The following is a 17893-nucleotide window of genomic DNA, read 5'->3' as shown; positions in this document are numbered from 1 at the left end:
GTGCTTCACAGCAGCAGAAGCAACATGGAAGGAAAAAATGAACATTTAACTTTTTAGTCACAAAGATGATCTTTTAGCAACAATTTCTTTATTTTTCCAATGGTATAAGGAGAAACTGAACCACAAAAGTTGTTGTCCAATTTGTCCTGAGTACGCTAATACCTCATATGTGGGGGTAAACCACTGTTTGGGCACACGGCAGGGCTCGGAAGGGAAGGCACGCCATTTGACATTTTGAATGGAAAATTAGCTCCAATTGTTAGCGGACACCATGTCACGTTTGGAGAGCCCATGTGTGCCTAAACATTGGAGCTCCCCCACAATTGACCCCATTTTGGAAACTAGACCCCCCAAGGAACTTATCTAGATGCATATTGAGCACTTTAAACCCCCAGGTGCTTCACAGAAGTTTATAATGCAGAGCCATGAAAATAAAAAATAATTTTTCTTTCCTCAAAAATGCTTTTTTAGCCTGGAATTTCCTATTTTGCCAAGGGTAATAGGAGAAATTGAACGCCAAATGTTGTTGTCCAGTTTGTCCTGAGTACGCTGATACCCCATATGTGGGGGTAAACCACTGTTTGGGCGCACGGCAGGACTCGGAAGGGAAGGCACGCCATTTGGCTTTTTAAATGGAAAATTAGCTCCAATCATTAGCGGACACCATGTCACGTTTGGAGAGCCCCTGTGTGCCTATACATTGGAGATCCCCCACAAATAACCCCATTTTGGAAACTAGACCCCCAAAGGAACTAATCTAGATGTGTGGTGAGCACTTTGAACCTCCAAGTGCTTCACAGAAGTTTATAACGCAGAGCCATGAAAATAAAAAAAAAAATGTTCTCTTCTCAAAAATGATTTTTTAGCCCGCAATTTTTTATTTTCCCAAGGGTAACAGGAGAAATTTGACCCCAAAAGTTGTTGTCCAGTTTCTCCTGAGTACGCGGATACCCCATATGTGGGGGTAAACCACTGTTTGGGCACATGCCGGGGCTCGGAAGTGAAGTAGTGACGTTTTGAAATGCAGACTTTGATGGAATGCTCTGCGGGCGTCACGTTGCGTTTGCAGAGCCCCTGATGTGGCTAAACAGTAGAAACCCCCCACAAGTGACGCCATTTTGGAAACTAGACCCCGAAAGGAACTTATCTAGATGTGTGGTGAGGACTTTGAACCCCCAAGTGCTTCACAGAAGTTTATAACGCAGAGCCCTGAAAATAATAAATACGTTTTCTTTCCTCAAAAATAATTTTTTAGCCCAGAATTTTTTATTTTCCCAAGGGTTACAGGAGAAATTGGACCCCAAAAGTTGTTGTCCAGTTTCTCCTGAGTACGCGGATACCCCATATGTGGGGGTAAACCACTGTTTGGGCACATGCCGGGGCTCGGAAGTGAAGTAGTGACGTTTTGAAATGCAGACCTTGATGGAATGGTCTGCGGGCGTCACGTTGCATTTGCAGAGCCCCTGTGTGCCTAAACAGTAGAAACCCCTCACAAGTGACCCCATTTTGGAAACTAGACCCCCCCAAGGAACTTATCTAGATATGTGGTGAGCACTTTCAACCCCCAAGTGCTTCACAGACGTTTACAACGCAGAGCCGTGAAAATAAAAAATCATTTTTCTTTCCTCAAAAATGATGTTTTAGCAAGCAATTTTTTATTTTCACAAGGGTAACAGGAAAAATTGGACCCCAGTAATTGTTGCGTAGTTTGTCGTGAGTATGCTGGTACCCCATATGTGGGGGTAAACCACTGTTTGGGCACACGTCGGGGCTCGGAAGTGAGGGAGCACCATTTGACTTTTTGAATACAAGATTGGCTGGAATCAATGGTGGCGCCATGTTGCGTTTGGAGACCCCTGATGTGCCTAAACAGTGGAAACCCCTCAATTCTACCTCCAACACTAACCCCAACACACCCCTAACCCTAGTCCCAACTGTAGCCATAACCCTAATCACAACCCTAACCACAACCCTAATTCCAACCCTAACCCTAAGGCTATGTGCCCACGTTGCAGATTCGTGTGAGATTTTTCAGCACCATTTTTGAAAAATCCGCGGGTATGGGGGGGTGGATCGGAGCACGGGGGGTGGGGTGGATCGGAGCACGGGAGGGGTGGATCGGAGTGCAGGGGGGTTGGATCGGAGCATGGGGGGTGGGATTGGAGCACGGGGGAGAGGACAGGAGGACGGGGGAGCGGAGCACAGGACAGAGGGGAGCGGACCACGGAACTGGGGGGGCGATCGGTGGCGTTGGGGGGGGCACATCAAGGTTTCCAGCCATGGCCGATGATATTGCAGCATCGGCCATGGCTGGATTGTAATATTTCACCAGTTTTTTTAGGTGAAATATTACAAATTGCTCTGATTGGCAATTTCACTTTCAACAGCCAAATCAGAGCGATCGTAGACACGGGGAGGGAGGGGGGTTACGAAGTACCACTCCCCCTGTCCCTGCAGATCGGGTGAAATTGGTGTTAACCCTTTCACCCGATCTGCAGGGACGCGATCATTCTGTGACACAGCATATGCGTCACAGCTCGGATTGGCACCGACTTTCATGACGCATACGCTGTGTCACAGGTCGGTCAAGGGGTTAAAGGCTGGAAGATCATCATAAGGATAAAACCTTACATGTTTATGGAATACACTATGCTAACGCTGGGAAAAAGCTGCCTGAAATCTACAATGACCCAAACACCATTATTGAGTATTGAAAACAAAAATTAGAGGAAAACATAACTAACTATGAAAGAAGTATATTTTTTCTTAAAAAATACAATATGTGAAAATTTCCTGAGGGCATGTTCATACGATGCAATCCTGTTTTGCTTTTTTTGTAGAATGGTGAAAATACATTTTGATTTTTTTTAAATATTGTCAGACTTTGAACCTTCAGTTATAGGTTAAGATTAATGAGACACCAAAATCTCTCCGAACTTGAGTCTCGAAATGACGACCTTCCCATACGTAGTCAGATAACTTGAAAGGGTGAAAATTGTTTAGCAAAATAGAAGTTGACGAGTTTAGGAGCCAGATGATTTGCCCTCCAGAGCTAAAAATTTGGATGGGTGCAAGGGACTCCAACAGTAAAGACAGAAATGAACCACAAACCACCATCTGTGATCTCTGATGGCTGATGATCAATCTGGTCCAAAGTCTAAGCCTAATAATTACCAATCAAAACTGGATCAGCCACTACCTAAAGCTTTACCTAAACTCTTGTGCCCCCTCTGCATAAACAAGTCGTCAATTACAAATGTTTACTCAGGTGAATGCAACTGGTGCACTGTTTATTGTCTTGTACAAGATGGTTGGGGGTGGGGGAAAGGGGTGAGGGGCCAAGAAGATAGGAAGAAAATTCGAGCAAATATAATTAGGAGAGCTGTCCATTATTTCACAGGGCAAAAGATTATACAGGTTTGAAGAGTAAAGACAAGATCTTCAGGCTATGTGCACACGTCAGGATTTCTGGCAGAAATTTTCCTGACAAAAACCTGACATTTCTGCCAGAAATCTGCATGCGTTTTTTGTGCGTTTTTGATGCGTTTTTTCTTGCGTTTTTTCCAAATGCATCGAATAGTGGGAAAAACGCAAAAAACGCAAAATTAATGAACATGCTGCTTTTTTTTTACCGCAATGCGTTTTTTTCGCGGAAAAAAGCGCATCATGTGCACAAAAATTGCAGAATGTATTCTAAATGATAGGATGCATATGTCTGCGGTTTCTAATGCGGTTTTATCAAATTTTTATTGCGAAAAAAATAATGCGAAAAAACCTGAATGTGTGCACATACCCTCAGTGTCATGATGGTCCAGATCACATGAGAGTTGTATGTATCCAAGGAAGACACATTACGGTGCTTTCACACTGCATTTTGGCACCTGTTAGTCCCATCAGGGCCTATGTCAAACTTCTGCAAAATGGGATTTGGGTATATGCCTCAACAGGGCCATAGACTATAATAGTGCCAACAGAGTGTACGTATGCTATGTTGTTAATTACTTTCAGCATGTACGCCTATTGGAGAATAGTATGTCTGAACATGTGCCTCCAGTAGGAGTAAACGCTTGAAAATGATGCACGACAGAGCACACATTCACTCTATCAGGACCATTATAGTCTATGGCCCCGCCGGCGAGTACAACCGAATCCCATTTGCGGGGCGGTTCAGATGTAAGCCCAATGGGACCGATGAATCAGTGCCAAAATGCAGTGTGAAAGCACCCTTATTTAGCAGCTATACATATCATCACGGCTGCCACTAGAAATTTCAGAGACGCATATTAGCAACATTTTTGGGCCCCCTTGAGACTCTGCCCAGGCTCCACCTGAGGCTGCGCCTCCACCCCTCAAACCTTCCACAGATCCTACATCCACTCTTGTAAAAACTACTTTTGCACGACGTCCTCACCAATTACACATTAACAGTTCCCATCTAACACCAGAACACATACATTGCCATAAGCTTTTGTTTTGGTCAAAAGATTTTTTAAGCCGCCACCACAAAAGTATTCTTTTGGCAGGGCCATACTCTATTCTAACCTATTGAATATTTGTTAAAATATCCAATACTCTCTAAAGGTATATCTTAATTTATTTTTGTTTAAGGTAATGTGTTACATTTATTTAAAAAATGATCAATAATACCATATTCAAGGGACAAATACCTTCACAAATGGCCAGACCACATATTACCACCACATAGTGACCAAATAATATCACATACAATAAACAAATACCGCTATACCATAACCAGATAAAATAGTGAACAAATAATACCATATACAAGGAACACTGCCACACCATGCCAAGACCACATATTAGCACCACATAGTGACCAAATCATACTACATACAAGGGACAAATACTGCCAAATCACGATCAGACCACATATTACCACCACATAGTGACAGAATAATACCACATCACATACAAGGGACAAATATTGCCAAACCATGACCAGATTACACATTAGCACCACACAGTTGACTGAATAATACCACACACAAGAAACAAATACCACCACACCATGACCAGACCACATATTACCACCACATTGTGAAAGAATACTGCAATACTAATCATTAATAAAAAACAGAATACTATTATTACCATAAGTACCATTATACACAGGAACTCTGTACATAGTATATACAGGGACATTATGCACTGGAGTTCTGTATATAGTGTTCAGGCAAGGGTAACTTCACATTAGCATTTGGGGGCTTTGTGGAGGGCTGCGTACGTCTTCCGTTAAGCCACGCCTACTTCCGCATACTTCTGCATGTGTCCTACGTACCTATCTTTAACATTGGGTACGCAGGTCATGCGGATGTAAGCGGATGCATTCGCATGCATCGTTTTGACACTGCACTGAACTGCGTCGAACGCTACATGTTGCAATTTGCTGCGGTTGGCGGGCGTGTCAAAAACAAGAATGTGGATGCATCCACATACATCATGCAGGACGCATGCAGACATAGTCGGAGCTGAATGGAAAGAGGTGCGGCAGTGAGCTGGGCTTAACGGAGGATGTACGCAGCCCTCTGCAACTCTGCCCAATGCAAATGTGAAACCACCCTAATACAGTGATCATCGGTGACATTATACACAGGAGCTCTGTATATAGTGACAGTGTACAGGTAATACAGGGATCACCAGTCACATACACAGGAGCTCTGTATATAGTGACAGTGTACAGGTAATACCGGAATCACCAGTGACATTATACACAGGAGCTCTGTATATAGTGTGCAGGTAATATAGTGATCATCAGTGACATTATACACAGGAGCTCTGTATATAGTGTACAGGTAATACAGGGATCACCAGTAACATTATACACAGGAGCTCTGCAAATAGTGTCATTGTACAGGTTACCAGTTACATTATACAAAGGAGCTCTGTATATAATGTCAGTGTACAGGTAATACAGTGATCACCAATGACATTATACACAGGAGCTCTGTATATAGTGACAGTGTACAAGTAATACAGATATCACCAGTGACATTATACACAGGAGCTCTGGATATAGTGTATACTGTACAGGTAATACAGGGATCACCAGTGACATTATACAAGGGAACTCTGCATATAATGTCAATGTACAGGCAATACAGGGATCACCAGTGACATTAAGCATAGATGTGTATACAGTGCCAGTGTAGAGGTAATACAGTGATCACCAGTGACATTATACACAGGAGCTCCATATACAGTGCCAGTGTACAGGTAATACAGTGATCACCAGTGATATTATACACAGGAGCTCCATATAGAGTGCCAGTGTACAGGTAATACAAGGATCACCTGTGACATTATACACAGGAGCTCTGTATATAATGTCAGTGTAAAGGTAATACAAGGATCACCAGTGGCATTATACACATGAGTTCCGTGTTTAGTATAAGTGTACAGGTAAGGCTAGTTTCACACTAGCGTTTTGCTGAGCTGCGGACTTCCTCCGTGAAGCCCCGCCCACGGCACCTTCGCCGCTCAGCTCCGCCTACTTGCGCATGTGGCCTGTGTACCTATCTTTAACATTAGGTACGCAGGTCGTGCGGATGTATGCGGATGCCTCCGCATGCATCGTTTTGACGATGCAGAGAAAAAAAAATTCCAACCAGCTGCGTTTGACGCGGGTCGCCGCATTGTCAAAACGACACTCGCGGAGGCATCCGCACGACCAGCGTACCTAATGTTAAAGATAGGTATGAGGCCACATGCGGACATGGGCGGTGCTGTGGACGGGCCTTCACGGAGGAAGTCCCCAGCCCTCCGCAGCTCAGCAAAACGCTAGTGTGAAACTAGCCTAACACATTGACTCATTAGTAACTTTTCTAACTGAAGCCCTTCATCTTTGCTTTTCTTCTTCATTCAGCCCAGACCACAATCACTTGTTCCAGCAAGGACTTGTCTCTGCCTAAATAACAGATAGTTACCTAGAAAACAGCTTCCAGAGCACATTCCCCACTTTTTACCCAACGTCTACACTATGCAGCTGAATACAAACGTGCTTCTGCCATTAAAATATAATTAGTTATTATGCAACCTACCATTCCACATATAAATCGTAATCCACCACGCTGCCCCCACTAATTATAGCCACTTTCCCCACCCAGTAACTATATATTAATTAGTACCTGTACTCCTCCCCCCAATTCAATACCAGTCACACTCCTGCATCCTCAACTCCCCTCACTCTAAACCTCCTGCTTATCCGATTCATTATATTTACATACCCCCCAGATCATTATGTCATGTCCTCTCTCTCTCCCCCACCTACCTTCTATTCATTATCAAATGCTTGCCCCCACATTCAATTAATCATTTTGGTTTCCCCAACTCTCAATATTTTGCTCTATGCCACTCAATTAATCATTATTTGCTCTCCTCCACCCCCCATGCTCAAATTATCGTCAGTTGCTGTCCCCAATCCTGAATTCATCATTTGCTGTCCCACACACTCAATTCATCATTTGCTGTTCCAGGTCTCCCATCCTCAATTCATCATTTGTTTTCCCTGTCCCCCACTCTCAATTCATCATTTGCAGTGCTCCACTCTCAATTCACCATTTACTGTCCCCCATCCCCCACCCTCAATTCACCATTTACTGTCCCCTGTCCCCCACCCTCAATTCATCATTTGTTCATAGATTTTGTATGCCCCCCCCCCCTCTTTAGGTTTCCTCACACAATTCAAAAATATTTAGATTGATCCATTAGCTTACTACACAACACTTGATTATTTCCCTAAAATCTAAGACTTGTATGACCTATATGGGATCATGATTTTTGGATCAAATCTGAAAATACCTGTATGGCTTTAAGGCTGTGAGTACACACGTTCAGGATTTTTCACGTTTTTTTCGCAATAAAACCGCGAAGAAAACCGCATACATTAAGCATCCTATTATTAGAATGCAATCCGCTATTTTTGTGCACAAGTTGCCTTTTTTTTTCCCGCAGGCGGAATCAGATTCCGGAAAAAACGCAGCATGTTCATGATTTGTGTGGAATCGCGGGGATTCTGCACACATAGGAATGCATTGATTTGCTTATTTTCTGCATGTGGCTATGCCCACCATGCGGGAAGTAAGCGGATCATGTGTGGTTGGTACCCAGGGTGGAGGAGAGGAGACTCTCCTCTAGGCCCTGGGAACCATAAACCTGTAAAAAAAAAATAAAATAATTAAAATAAAAAATCATGATATTTTCACCTTCCGGCGGCCCCGGCAGCCTTACTGCTCGTTATGCTCCCGTTCCCAGTGATGCTTTGCAGCAATGATCTGTGATGTATCGGTCTTGCATGATGCTACGTCATCTGGGGTCATTACTGGGAACGGGAGCCTCGCGAGGAGCGGGAAAGCTGCGGGTGCCGCCGGAAGGTGAGAATATCACGATTTTTTATTTTTTTAAATTATTTTTAACATTACATCTTTTACTACATAGGCAGCATCAATAGTAAAAAGTTGGTTACACTTGTCAAACTCTGTTTGACAAGTGTGACCAACCTGTCAATCAGTTTTCCAAGTGATGCTACTAATCGCTTGTAAAACGCTAGCATTCTGCAAGCTAATAACGCTTGTAAAACGCTAGTGGAGCGCCCCCAGACGCAGGGCCGCGGGTTAATCGATACCGGTCCTCTCTGTCTCAGTTCTAGGGTTGTCACGGTGGCTGGACCCGGTCCGTGACCCTGCTAAGGGGCGTCCAATAGAAGGGGTAATGAAAGTCGGCTAAGGTTTCGTGACGCCACCTGTGGTATTCGGTCAGGATGACCGACGCTGCTTGGGGTCCACTGGGGTGGTGTTATGGCAGCTAGATGGTATGCCTTCCCACAGGTGAAGTATGTCCCCAGGGCTTCCCAGTAGTGTAGGTGGCGATGATGTGAGGCGCAGTCAATAATGAGGACACAGGGTTGCAGTCTCTTTACCTTTTACTGAAGGCTTCGGGATCCTCAATCCAGAGCACTGTCAACAGGGCTGTCTGAGACCGGCCGGTCCGAAGGCACATCCAGAGTTCCCTTTACAGGTGGAAATCAGTGCCTACCACTAGCGCCTGTGTGTTGTAGTTCTTCCCTGCTGAGCATTCGGGATAGTCCTCACAACTTCTGTTCTCGTTCTTTCCCTCCGTCCCCCAAGTTTATCTGGATAGGACGCACCCGTTTGACGGGAAGGCTCGGAGCTATTCTGGGACCCTAGAGACGCCCCTCTCCACGGTTGCCCCCATGTCTGCTTAGGTGATGTATGGTAGACAGCCAACCTATAATTAACGGTCCTGCGGTATTTGAAGTAAGGCATAAAGTCAGTTACTTCCTCGGTGTTCCGGTCACCGGCTACGCGCCTCAGTAGGATGTTGCCGTTCTCGGGGCACGACTCCTACTGGCTCTCCTTTGTGCTTGATTTCGTTTCTCACTGTCCACAATATCCTTCACTTCGTGTCCTTTCTTTAGATGCCGCCGCAAGGTAGTGCAGGCGCTGCTCTGTAATGATCTGTCCTTGTCGCTAAGTCTCTGCCAGGTTCCCACGCCTGACAGGGACCCCTCTGAAGTCTCCCCCGCAACACCCCCTGCCACGGGATGTTGCCTGGGCAAAACCCAGTCAGCTTCTCCCTAACTTCCTATCCAACCCCTAGTTTTACCAGTGTGAGGAGTGGCCTAATAAATAGAACCTTTTGCTCTCCCTAGTGGCCGGAGTGTGAAGTGTAATGTGTGCTTGTGATACCTGGTCAGATGAACTCCTTTAGTGCCATCAGACGTACCATCACTCCCCTTAGTGGCAGAGCGACATTACTGCAACGACCAGGTCTCTGGGGCGCTGCACTAGTGTTTAGCGGGAAACCGCATGCCAATTCTGCATGCATTTTACCCGTGGCACAGTTGCAGAATTGCCGCGGAAATTTCCGCGGCAATTCCGGACGTGAGCACATAGCCTTATATGTTACTTCCAGAGGTTTCCTCCTGCATTTTAAAAACATTCTGATCATTGTTGCATTGGCTTCCTAAGCAGCAATCACGATCATAAAATCAAAGACCCGTAAGACCAATCACTTAATGATCCTGGGGTACTGTGTCCAAGTCCAACTCAGAGCAACATATACGCTGAAAATGAACTATCCTCCCACATTTCAAAAGCATCTTGATCAATCCATTAGCTTCTTTGATCTCTACCCTAAAACCAGAAACCTGTATTACCAGTTTTGAACAACTAAAGGAGTAACATCTGAATGGATTTGTAGGTCATTCCAAGGCTTCCAATTCAAATACATTATACTTCTCATTAGTTTCCTACCAAACACCCAATTGCTACCCCAGAATGAAATACCTGTATAGCCAGTCTTTGACAGATCCTGAGATCATGAGTTCCATTCAAACTAGAAGCAACATCTGCAAGAATTTAGTGCGTCTTCCCACCAGGTTTGCTACCACAAATAAAAGACACAATGATCAAATTGATTAGCTTTCTATGCATTATTATCTCTGGAAAACAATACATTTTCTCTGTTAGCTGTCTTTTGAGGTCTGACAAAGGCCACCATATACATTAGAGCAGTGGTTCTCAACCTTTCTAATGCCGTGACCCCGCAATACAGTTCCTCATGTTGCGGTGACCCCCAACCCAAAAAATAATTTTGATGGCTACTTTAAAACTGTAATTTTATTAGTTATGATTCGGAATGTAAATATCTGATATGCATTATGTATAGAGGTAATACAGAGATCACTGGTGACATTATACACAGGACCTCTATATAGTATACAGTGTATAGTGTCAGTGTATAGGTAACACTGACTCACCAGTGACGTCTCTAGGTGAAGTCCTTCATCTTTCATCCAGCACAGACCGCCATCATTCCTTCCAGCCAGGACTCGTTTCTGCAGGAAATAACAGTTATCTAGAGCTCCGCTTGCAGAACACATTACTTAATTTTTCACAACTTCTACATTACACCAAATGAAGATAAAAAGGCGATATAGTGTCACTCTGCACAGTAACAGGACCGCCCCCCCATTTAAAACAGTATACTCAAAAAATAAAATAAATACATCACTGCAGTAATAATATCCCTTAATTATCCCCTATTATGCCTATGGTAACACTATTCCCCACCCTGACCCCGTTTATCTCATTCCTGGCTCCAGCCATATGTTCTCGCATCCTGCCCTCATGAGTATCCATTCTACTCCATATGATCTCCCCATCCTGCCCCACCAGCCTGCATCGTATCCGTCCTGCCCCATGATCCAATCCTGCCCCGTGTCTCCAATCATGCCCCGTATCTACATTCTGCCCATGCCTCAAGTCCTGCCCCCAGTGTGTCCAGCATATTACCCCCATGTTGTCCAGCAATCTGCCCCAGTGTGTCCAGCATATTACCCCCAGTGTCCAGCATTGCCCCAGTGTGTCCAGCATATTACCCCCAGTGTGTCCAGCAATCTGCCCCAGTGTCCAGCATTACCCCAGTGTGTCCAGAAGTCTGCCCCAGGGTCTCCAGCATTGCCTCAATGTGTCCAGAAATCTGACAAAGGGTCTCCAGTATTGCCCCAGTGTGTCCAGCAATCTGCCCCATAGTCTCCTGTATTGCCCCAGTGTGTCCAGCAATCTGCCCCATGGTCTCCAGTATTGCCCCAGTGTGTCCAGCATTCTGCCCCATGGTCTCCAGTATTGCCCCAGTGTGTCCAGCATTCTGCCCCATGGTCTCCAGTATTGCCCCAGTGTGTCCAGCAATCTGCCCCATAGTAGTCTCCTGTATTGCCCCAGTGTGTCCAGCAATCTGCCCCATGGTCTCTAGTATTGCCCCAGTGTGTCCAGCATTCTGCCCCATGGTCTCCAGTATTGCCCCAGTGTGTCCAGCATTGCCCCCAGACAGTCAGACATAAAGAAAAAAAAAAAAAAGTAAAATCCTCACCTCTCCCATTCCTAGCGCAGGTCCGGTGCAGCCAGTCAGCGTCTCTCCGGCTCTGCGACGCTCAGGACAGAGAGGCAGAGCGGCGCGCACAGTAGTGACGTCATCGCGCCCTCTGCTCTGAGACGTCGCAGAGTCAGAGGACGCTGCAGATGCCGGCGCCGCAGGAACCAATAGAGGTGAGTATTAGAGCGGGGGCGGGGCCCGGGGGTGGGGGGAGCTGGCCCTGGTTGTGGCGGCAGACGGCGCCGCCCGAAGATTTAAAGGGGCGTCTTTTTTTTTTTTTTTTCCTTCTTCTCCCCCCTTCCTACGCCACTGGTGGCGACCCCTGTGTTTTGGTCGTTCGACCCCCCTCGGGGTCGCGACCCCCAGGTTGAGAACCGCTGCATTAGAGTAATGTAGACTGAACACACCGGTATTGATGGGTTTGGATGACACGCTAAGGTTTATGAGGGAGCAGGCCAACTGATTGTTTGAGGTGATGTCGAATGCGTGTGTCCGATTTCAGACGACTGATTGCTTGGTTCTCCCAAAACAAAAACACCGGCAGAAATGTCTGTTGGCCAGTCATGAAGAACTCAACTGAACGATCAGCCAAAGTATTGTTAGACAAACATCCATCTAATGTGTATGGCTGCCTTTTAACTATCCTGGCCAATATGGGCAAGATTGGCAGCCAATCTAATGTGTATAGGGCCTCCTGCCTCTTCCCTGATGGATGATGTCGAGGGAGAGAAGGATCCGGCGTACTGGATTTACAACGGACGACCCATTTGTTCTCCAGGACATATACCTCAACCCTAAGAGTCTGGCAGCGGTTCTCTCATAGAGAACACAGGAGAACTCGGCTCGGCACAGATTTCTTGTGTGTGAGGACCCAAAGACATAGGTGTCGCAAACAATCATTCAGCAGACAGCTATCTAACCTGTATGGTGGCTATGGAGGAAGTCTAGGAATATCCCAGGTTTGGCTACTACATGTGTTGACATTGGGTAATAGAGTGAGCTCTCTTTTCTTCTCTTTTTATTACCTGGTTGTCTTTTTTTTCTAATCCTTTCATTGATGCCTTGTACAAAAAAAACCTCAAAAATAATTATCAACAATCCTGTTATCTGATCCGCAGCCTTAAAAAAAACGCTGAATTCTTATTATCCTCAGTGAGAGCTGAACATTAATTTCCTGCCTTGTGAGATGTCAGTTACGCTGGTGATGGAACAGATAGGGCCTTTTATCTCCATGAATAGCCTGTTGTCATATTGTTATTACAAGCAGTTTTTTCATATATTTCCTACTTACCCGCTTGGCCCCAAGTGGAAATAAGTATCACTTATCATCCTCTGGAGACACAAAGCTGCATCAGCATTTTACAGACTATGGACTCTTTAAAGGGAAACAACTATGTTTGGCTAGATAAAGACCGATGCCAGTCAGAAATGAGAACTTCCTTACACTGTCAGGTCCAAATTACTCTTCATAGTGAACAGTATTATATTAGTTATATTCTAGTACATAGGAGCAGTATTATAGTAGTTATATCCTTGCACATATGGGGTAGTATTATAGTAGTTATATTCTTGTACATAGGAGCAGTATTATAGTAGTTATATTCTTGTACATAGGGGCAGTATTATAGTCGTTATATTCTTGTACATAGGGGACAGTATTATAGTAGTTATATTCTTGTACATAGGGGCAGTATTATAGTAGTTATATTCTTGTACATATGGGGTAGTATTACAGTAGTTATATTCTTGTACATAGCAGCAGTATTATAGTAGTTATATTCTTGTACATAGGGGACAGTATTATAGTAGTTATATTCTTGTACATAGGGGCAGTATTATAGTCGTTACATTCTTGTACATAGGGGCAGTATTATACTAGTTATATTCTTGTACATAGGGGCAGTATTATAGTAGTTATATTCTTGTACATAGGAGCAGTATTACAGTAGTTATATTCTTGTACATAGGGGGCAGTATTATAGTAGTTATATTCTTGTACATAGGGGACAGTATTATAGTAGTTATATTCTTGTACATAGGGGCAGTATTATAGTAGTTATATTCTTGTACATATGGGGTAGTATTACAGTAGTTATATTCTTGTACATAGGGGGCAGTATTATAGTAGTTATATTCTTGTACATAGGGGCAATATTATAGTAGTTATATTCTTGTACATAGGGGCAGTATTATAGTAGTTATATTCTTGTACATATGGGGTAGTATTACAGTAGTTATATTCTTGTACATAGGGGGCAGTATTATAGTAGTTATATTCTTGAACATAGGGGCAATATTATAGTAGTTATATTCTTGTACATAGGGGCAGTATTATAATAGTTATATTCTTGTACATAGGGACAGTATTATAGTAGTTATATTCTTGTACATATGGGGTAGTATTATAGTAGTTATATTCTTGTACATAGGGGGTAGTATTATAGTAGTTATATTCTTGTACATAGGTGCAGTATTATCTACTATATAATTGTCTAAGGGTCACTTCCGTCTTTCTGTCCTTCTGTCTGTCTGTCTGTCACGCATATTAATTGGTCGCGGCCTCTGTCTGTCATGGAAATCCAAGTCGCTGATTGGTCGCGGCAAAACAGCTACGACCAATCAGCGACGGGCACAGTCCGACGGCAAAATGGCCGCTCCTTCCTCCCCGCAGTCAGTGCCTGCTCCATAATCCCCTCGTCAGCGCTAACACAGGGTAAATGGCAGTGCTAACGGACCGCGTTATGCTGCGGTGTTACGCACTCCGTTAATGCTGCTATTAACCCTGTGTGACCAACTTTTTACTATTGATACTGCATATGCAGCATCAATGCTAAAAAGATCTAATGTTAAAAATAATAAAAAAAATAAAAAAATCGTTATATACTCACCGTCCGTCGGCCCCTTGCATCCAGAACAGGCCTTTCCCGCTCCTCGCGATGCTCCGGTGACCGATTCATGCATTGCGATCTCGCGAGATGATGACGTAGCGGTCTCGCGACACCGCTACGTCATCATCTCACGAGACCGCAATGCACTCTTGGGACCGGAGCATGCGAGGAGCGGCGGTAACTGCTTCGCCATGATCCGGGGGCCAACGGAAGGGGAGTATATAACTATTTTTTTATTTGAATTCTTTTTTTTAACAGGGATATGATGCCCACATTGCTATATACTGCGTGGGCTGTGCAATATACTGCGTGGGCTGTGCAATATATTACATGGGCTGTGCAATATACTACGTGGGCTGGGCAATATACTACGTGGGCTGGGCAATATACGTGGGCTGTGCAATATACTACGCGGCTGAGCAATATACTACGTGGGTTGTGCAATAGGCTGTGCAATATACTGCGTGGGCTGCGCAATATACTACGTGGGCTGTGCAATATACTATGTGGGCTGTGCAATATACTACGTGGCTGTGCAATATGCTACGTGGGCTGTGCAATATACTACGTGGCTGTGCAATATGCTACGTGGGCTGTGCAATATACTACGTGGCCGGACGCGAACAATCAGTGAACCACGCTTCGCTAATTGGTCGCGGCCGGCCGAATCCTGTGTATTCAATGTATTATTCTAAAATCTTCATAAATAAACTACATACATATTCTAGAATACCCGATGCGTTAAGAATCGGGCTACCATCTAGTAGTAGTTATATTCTTGTACATAGGGGCAGTATCATAGTAGTTATATTCTTGTACATAGGGGCAGTATTATAGCAGTTATAGTCTTGTACATAAATGCAGTATTATAGTAGTTATATTCTTGTACAAAGGGCAGTATTATAGTAGTTATATTCTTGTACATAGGGGCAGTATTATAGTAGTTATATTCTTGTATATAGGGACAGTATTATAGTAGTTATATCCTTGTACATAGGGGGCAGTATTATAGTAGTTATATTCTTGTATATAGGGACAGTATTATAGTAGTTATATTCTTGTACATTGGAGCAGTATTTTAGTAGTTATATTCTTGTACATAGGGGGCAGTATTATAGTAGTTATATCCTTGTACATAGGGGCAGTATTATAGTAGTTATATCCTTGTACATAGGGGCAGTATTATAGCAGTTATATTCTTGTACATAGGGGGCAGTATTATAGTAGTTATATTCTTGTATATAGGGGCAGTATTATAGTAGTTATATTCTTGTATATAGGGACAGTATTATAGTAGTTATATCCTTGTACATAGGGGGCAGTATTATAGTAGTTATATTCTTGTACATAGGGGGCAATATTATAGTAGTTATATTCTTGTATATAGGGACAGTATTATAGTAGTTATATTATTGTACATAGGAGCAGTATTTTAGTAGTTATATTCCTGCACATTATGTTCCTGTTAGCGTCCTGACCTCATCAATGTTAACACAAGCAGAGTGTGATTATTCGTTATTACTACCCACGTATATACCACTTACAGTCGTCGTGGCAGTATACATCATATACCGTACTTTTCCAACCAGAGAGCTGTACAAACACCTTTGACAACTTTGTCGATATTTACAGAAGTGCATGGAAAACTGTGTAACTTTCCACAGTGCGGTGCGAGGAAAAAGCTAACTCTGCAGAATAAATAAATTGTCTTACAGCATCCAATGTTCCTGAAGGCCGTTGGTCGGCCATGATAGTTTTGGCCTGGTAACCAGTGAGGGTTAATAAGTCTGTTCCTTCCGTGGGATTGAGGTCTGCAGAGAGGCGCCCGTCATCATTATTTCACTCCGTGGTCTCCTAGTTTTATTTGGATTCTTGATCTTGCAGTGACCGGGGTGGTTCAAGGCGTCGGCCTCTGGGTGGACCAAAAATATGCCACTACCAAGGTGGTCCGAGCCGAAAGGCCCTAATATAAACAGGAATCTGGTTGTTTGCTTGTTTTAGGAGTGGTCTGTCTGAAGCCATGTTGTGAGCCCTAACCTGCCCCTCGTCAGACACTCCCCCCCCCCGGCATGTGGGCACCCGGTGGGCAATATCATCCAGACCACTGTGCACAGATATACATGGTATCACACATGATAGGCTTAGATACATGGGGATAGTATCACGCAGGATAGTATGTGATAGACAGCTCAGAAGACAGTATCACACATGATAGGGTTAGATACACGGCTCAGATTACACACACAGCTCATAAGACAGTATCACACAACAGGATTAGATACAGTTATCACCATATATTACCCGAGAATATCATACATGGCAAGATTAGATACGGTGGATAATGCATATTATCATAGAGTATCACACGTGATGGATTAGATACACAGCTCATCAGACAGCATCATACTGGATATTGTTAGATACACAGCTCAACAGACAGTATCACACATGGCAGGGTTAGATACAGTGGATACCAAGTATCAGCAGACAGAATCAGACATTGGCAGCATTAGAAACAGTGGACACCATGTATCAGACAGTATCAGACATGGCAGGATTAGATACAGTGGACAACATGTATCAGCAGAGGGTATCAGACATGGCAGGATTAGATACAGTGGACACAGTGTATCAGCAGACAGGTTCAGATATGGCAGGATTAGATTCAGTGGATACCATATATCAGCAGATAGTATCAGACATGGTAGGATTAGATACAGTGGACACCATGTACTGTGTATATATATATATATATATACACAGTGTGTGACCAGTAGAAGCGCCACTGCAGCAGAAACGGCTGTCGTCCATTCCACTCCTGCTCCCATCCTCCCGACGCCGATGTTTTAAAGTATTGGAATAAAGACGTTTTTAACCGGTGAGTGCCATCCGTTCCTTTCAATTTTTGTATCCATTGTGGCTATTTTCTTTGGAGTGGCACCCCGGCTTACGGAGCACTTACTGCTGTATACATGCTTGCAGCATCAGTTCATGCAATTACTGTACCTGTGCACTGAGTGGGCTTCCCCGCTGTGCGGATAAACACTTTGTTGGAGACACTCCACAAGGAGGGTAAGCCACAAAAGGTCATT

This window comes from Ranitomeya imitator, chromosome 2 (assembly GCF_032444005.1).
Source record: "Ranitomeya imitator isolate aRanImi1 chromosome 2, aRanImi1.pri, whole genome shotgun sequence".
NCBI lineage: Eukaryota > Metazoa > Chordata > Amphibia > Anura > Dendrobatidae > Ranitomeya > Ranitomeya imitator.
The sequence above is the reverse complement of the archived record's forward strand: the minus strand, read 5'-3'. Positions refer to the sequence as shown.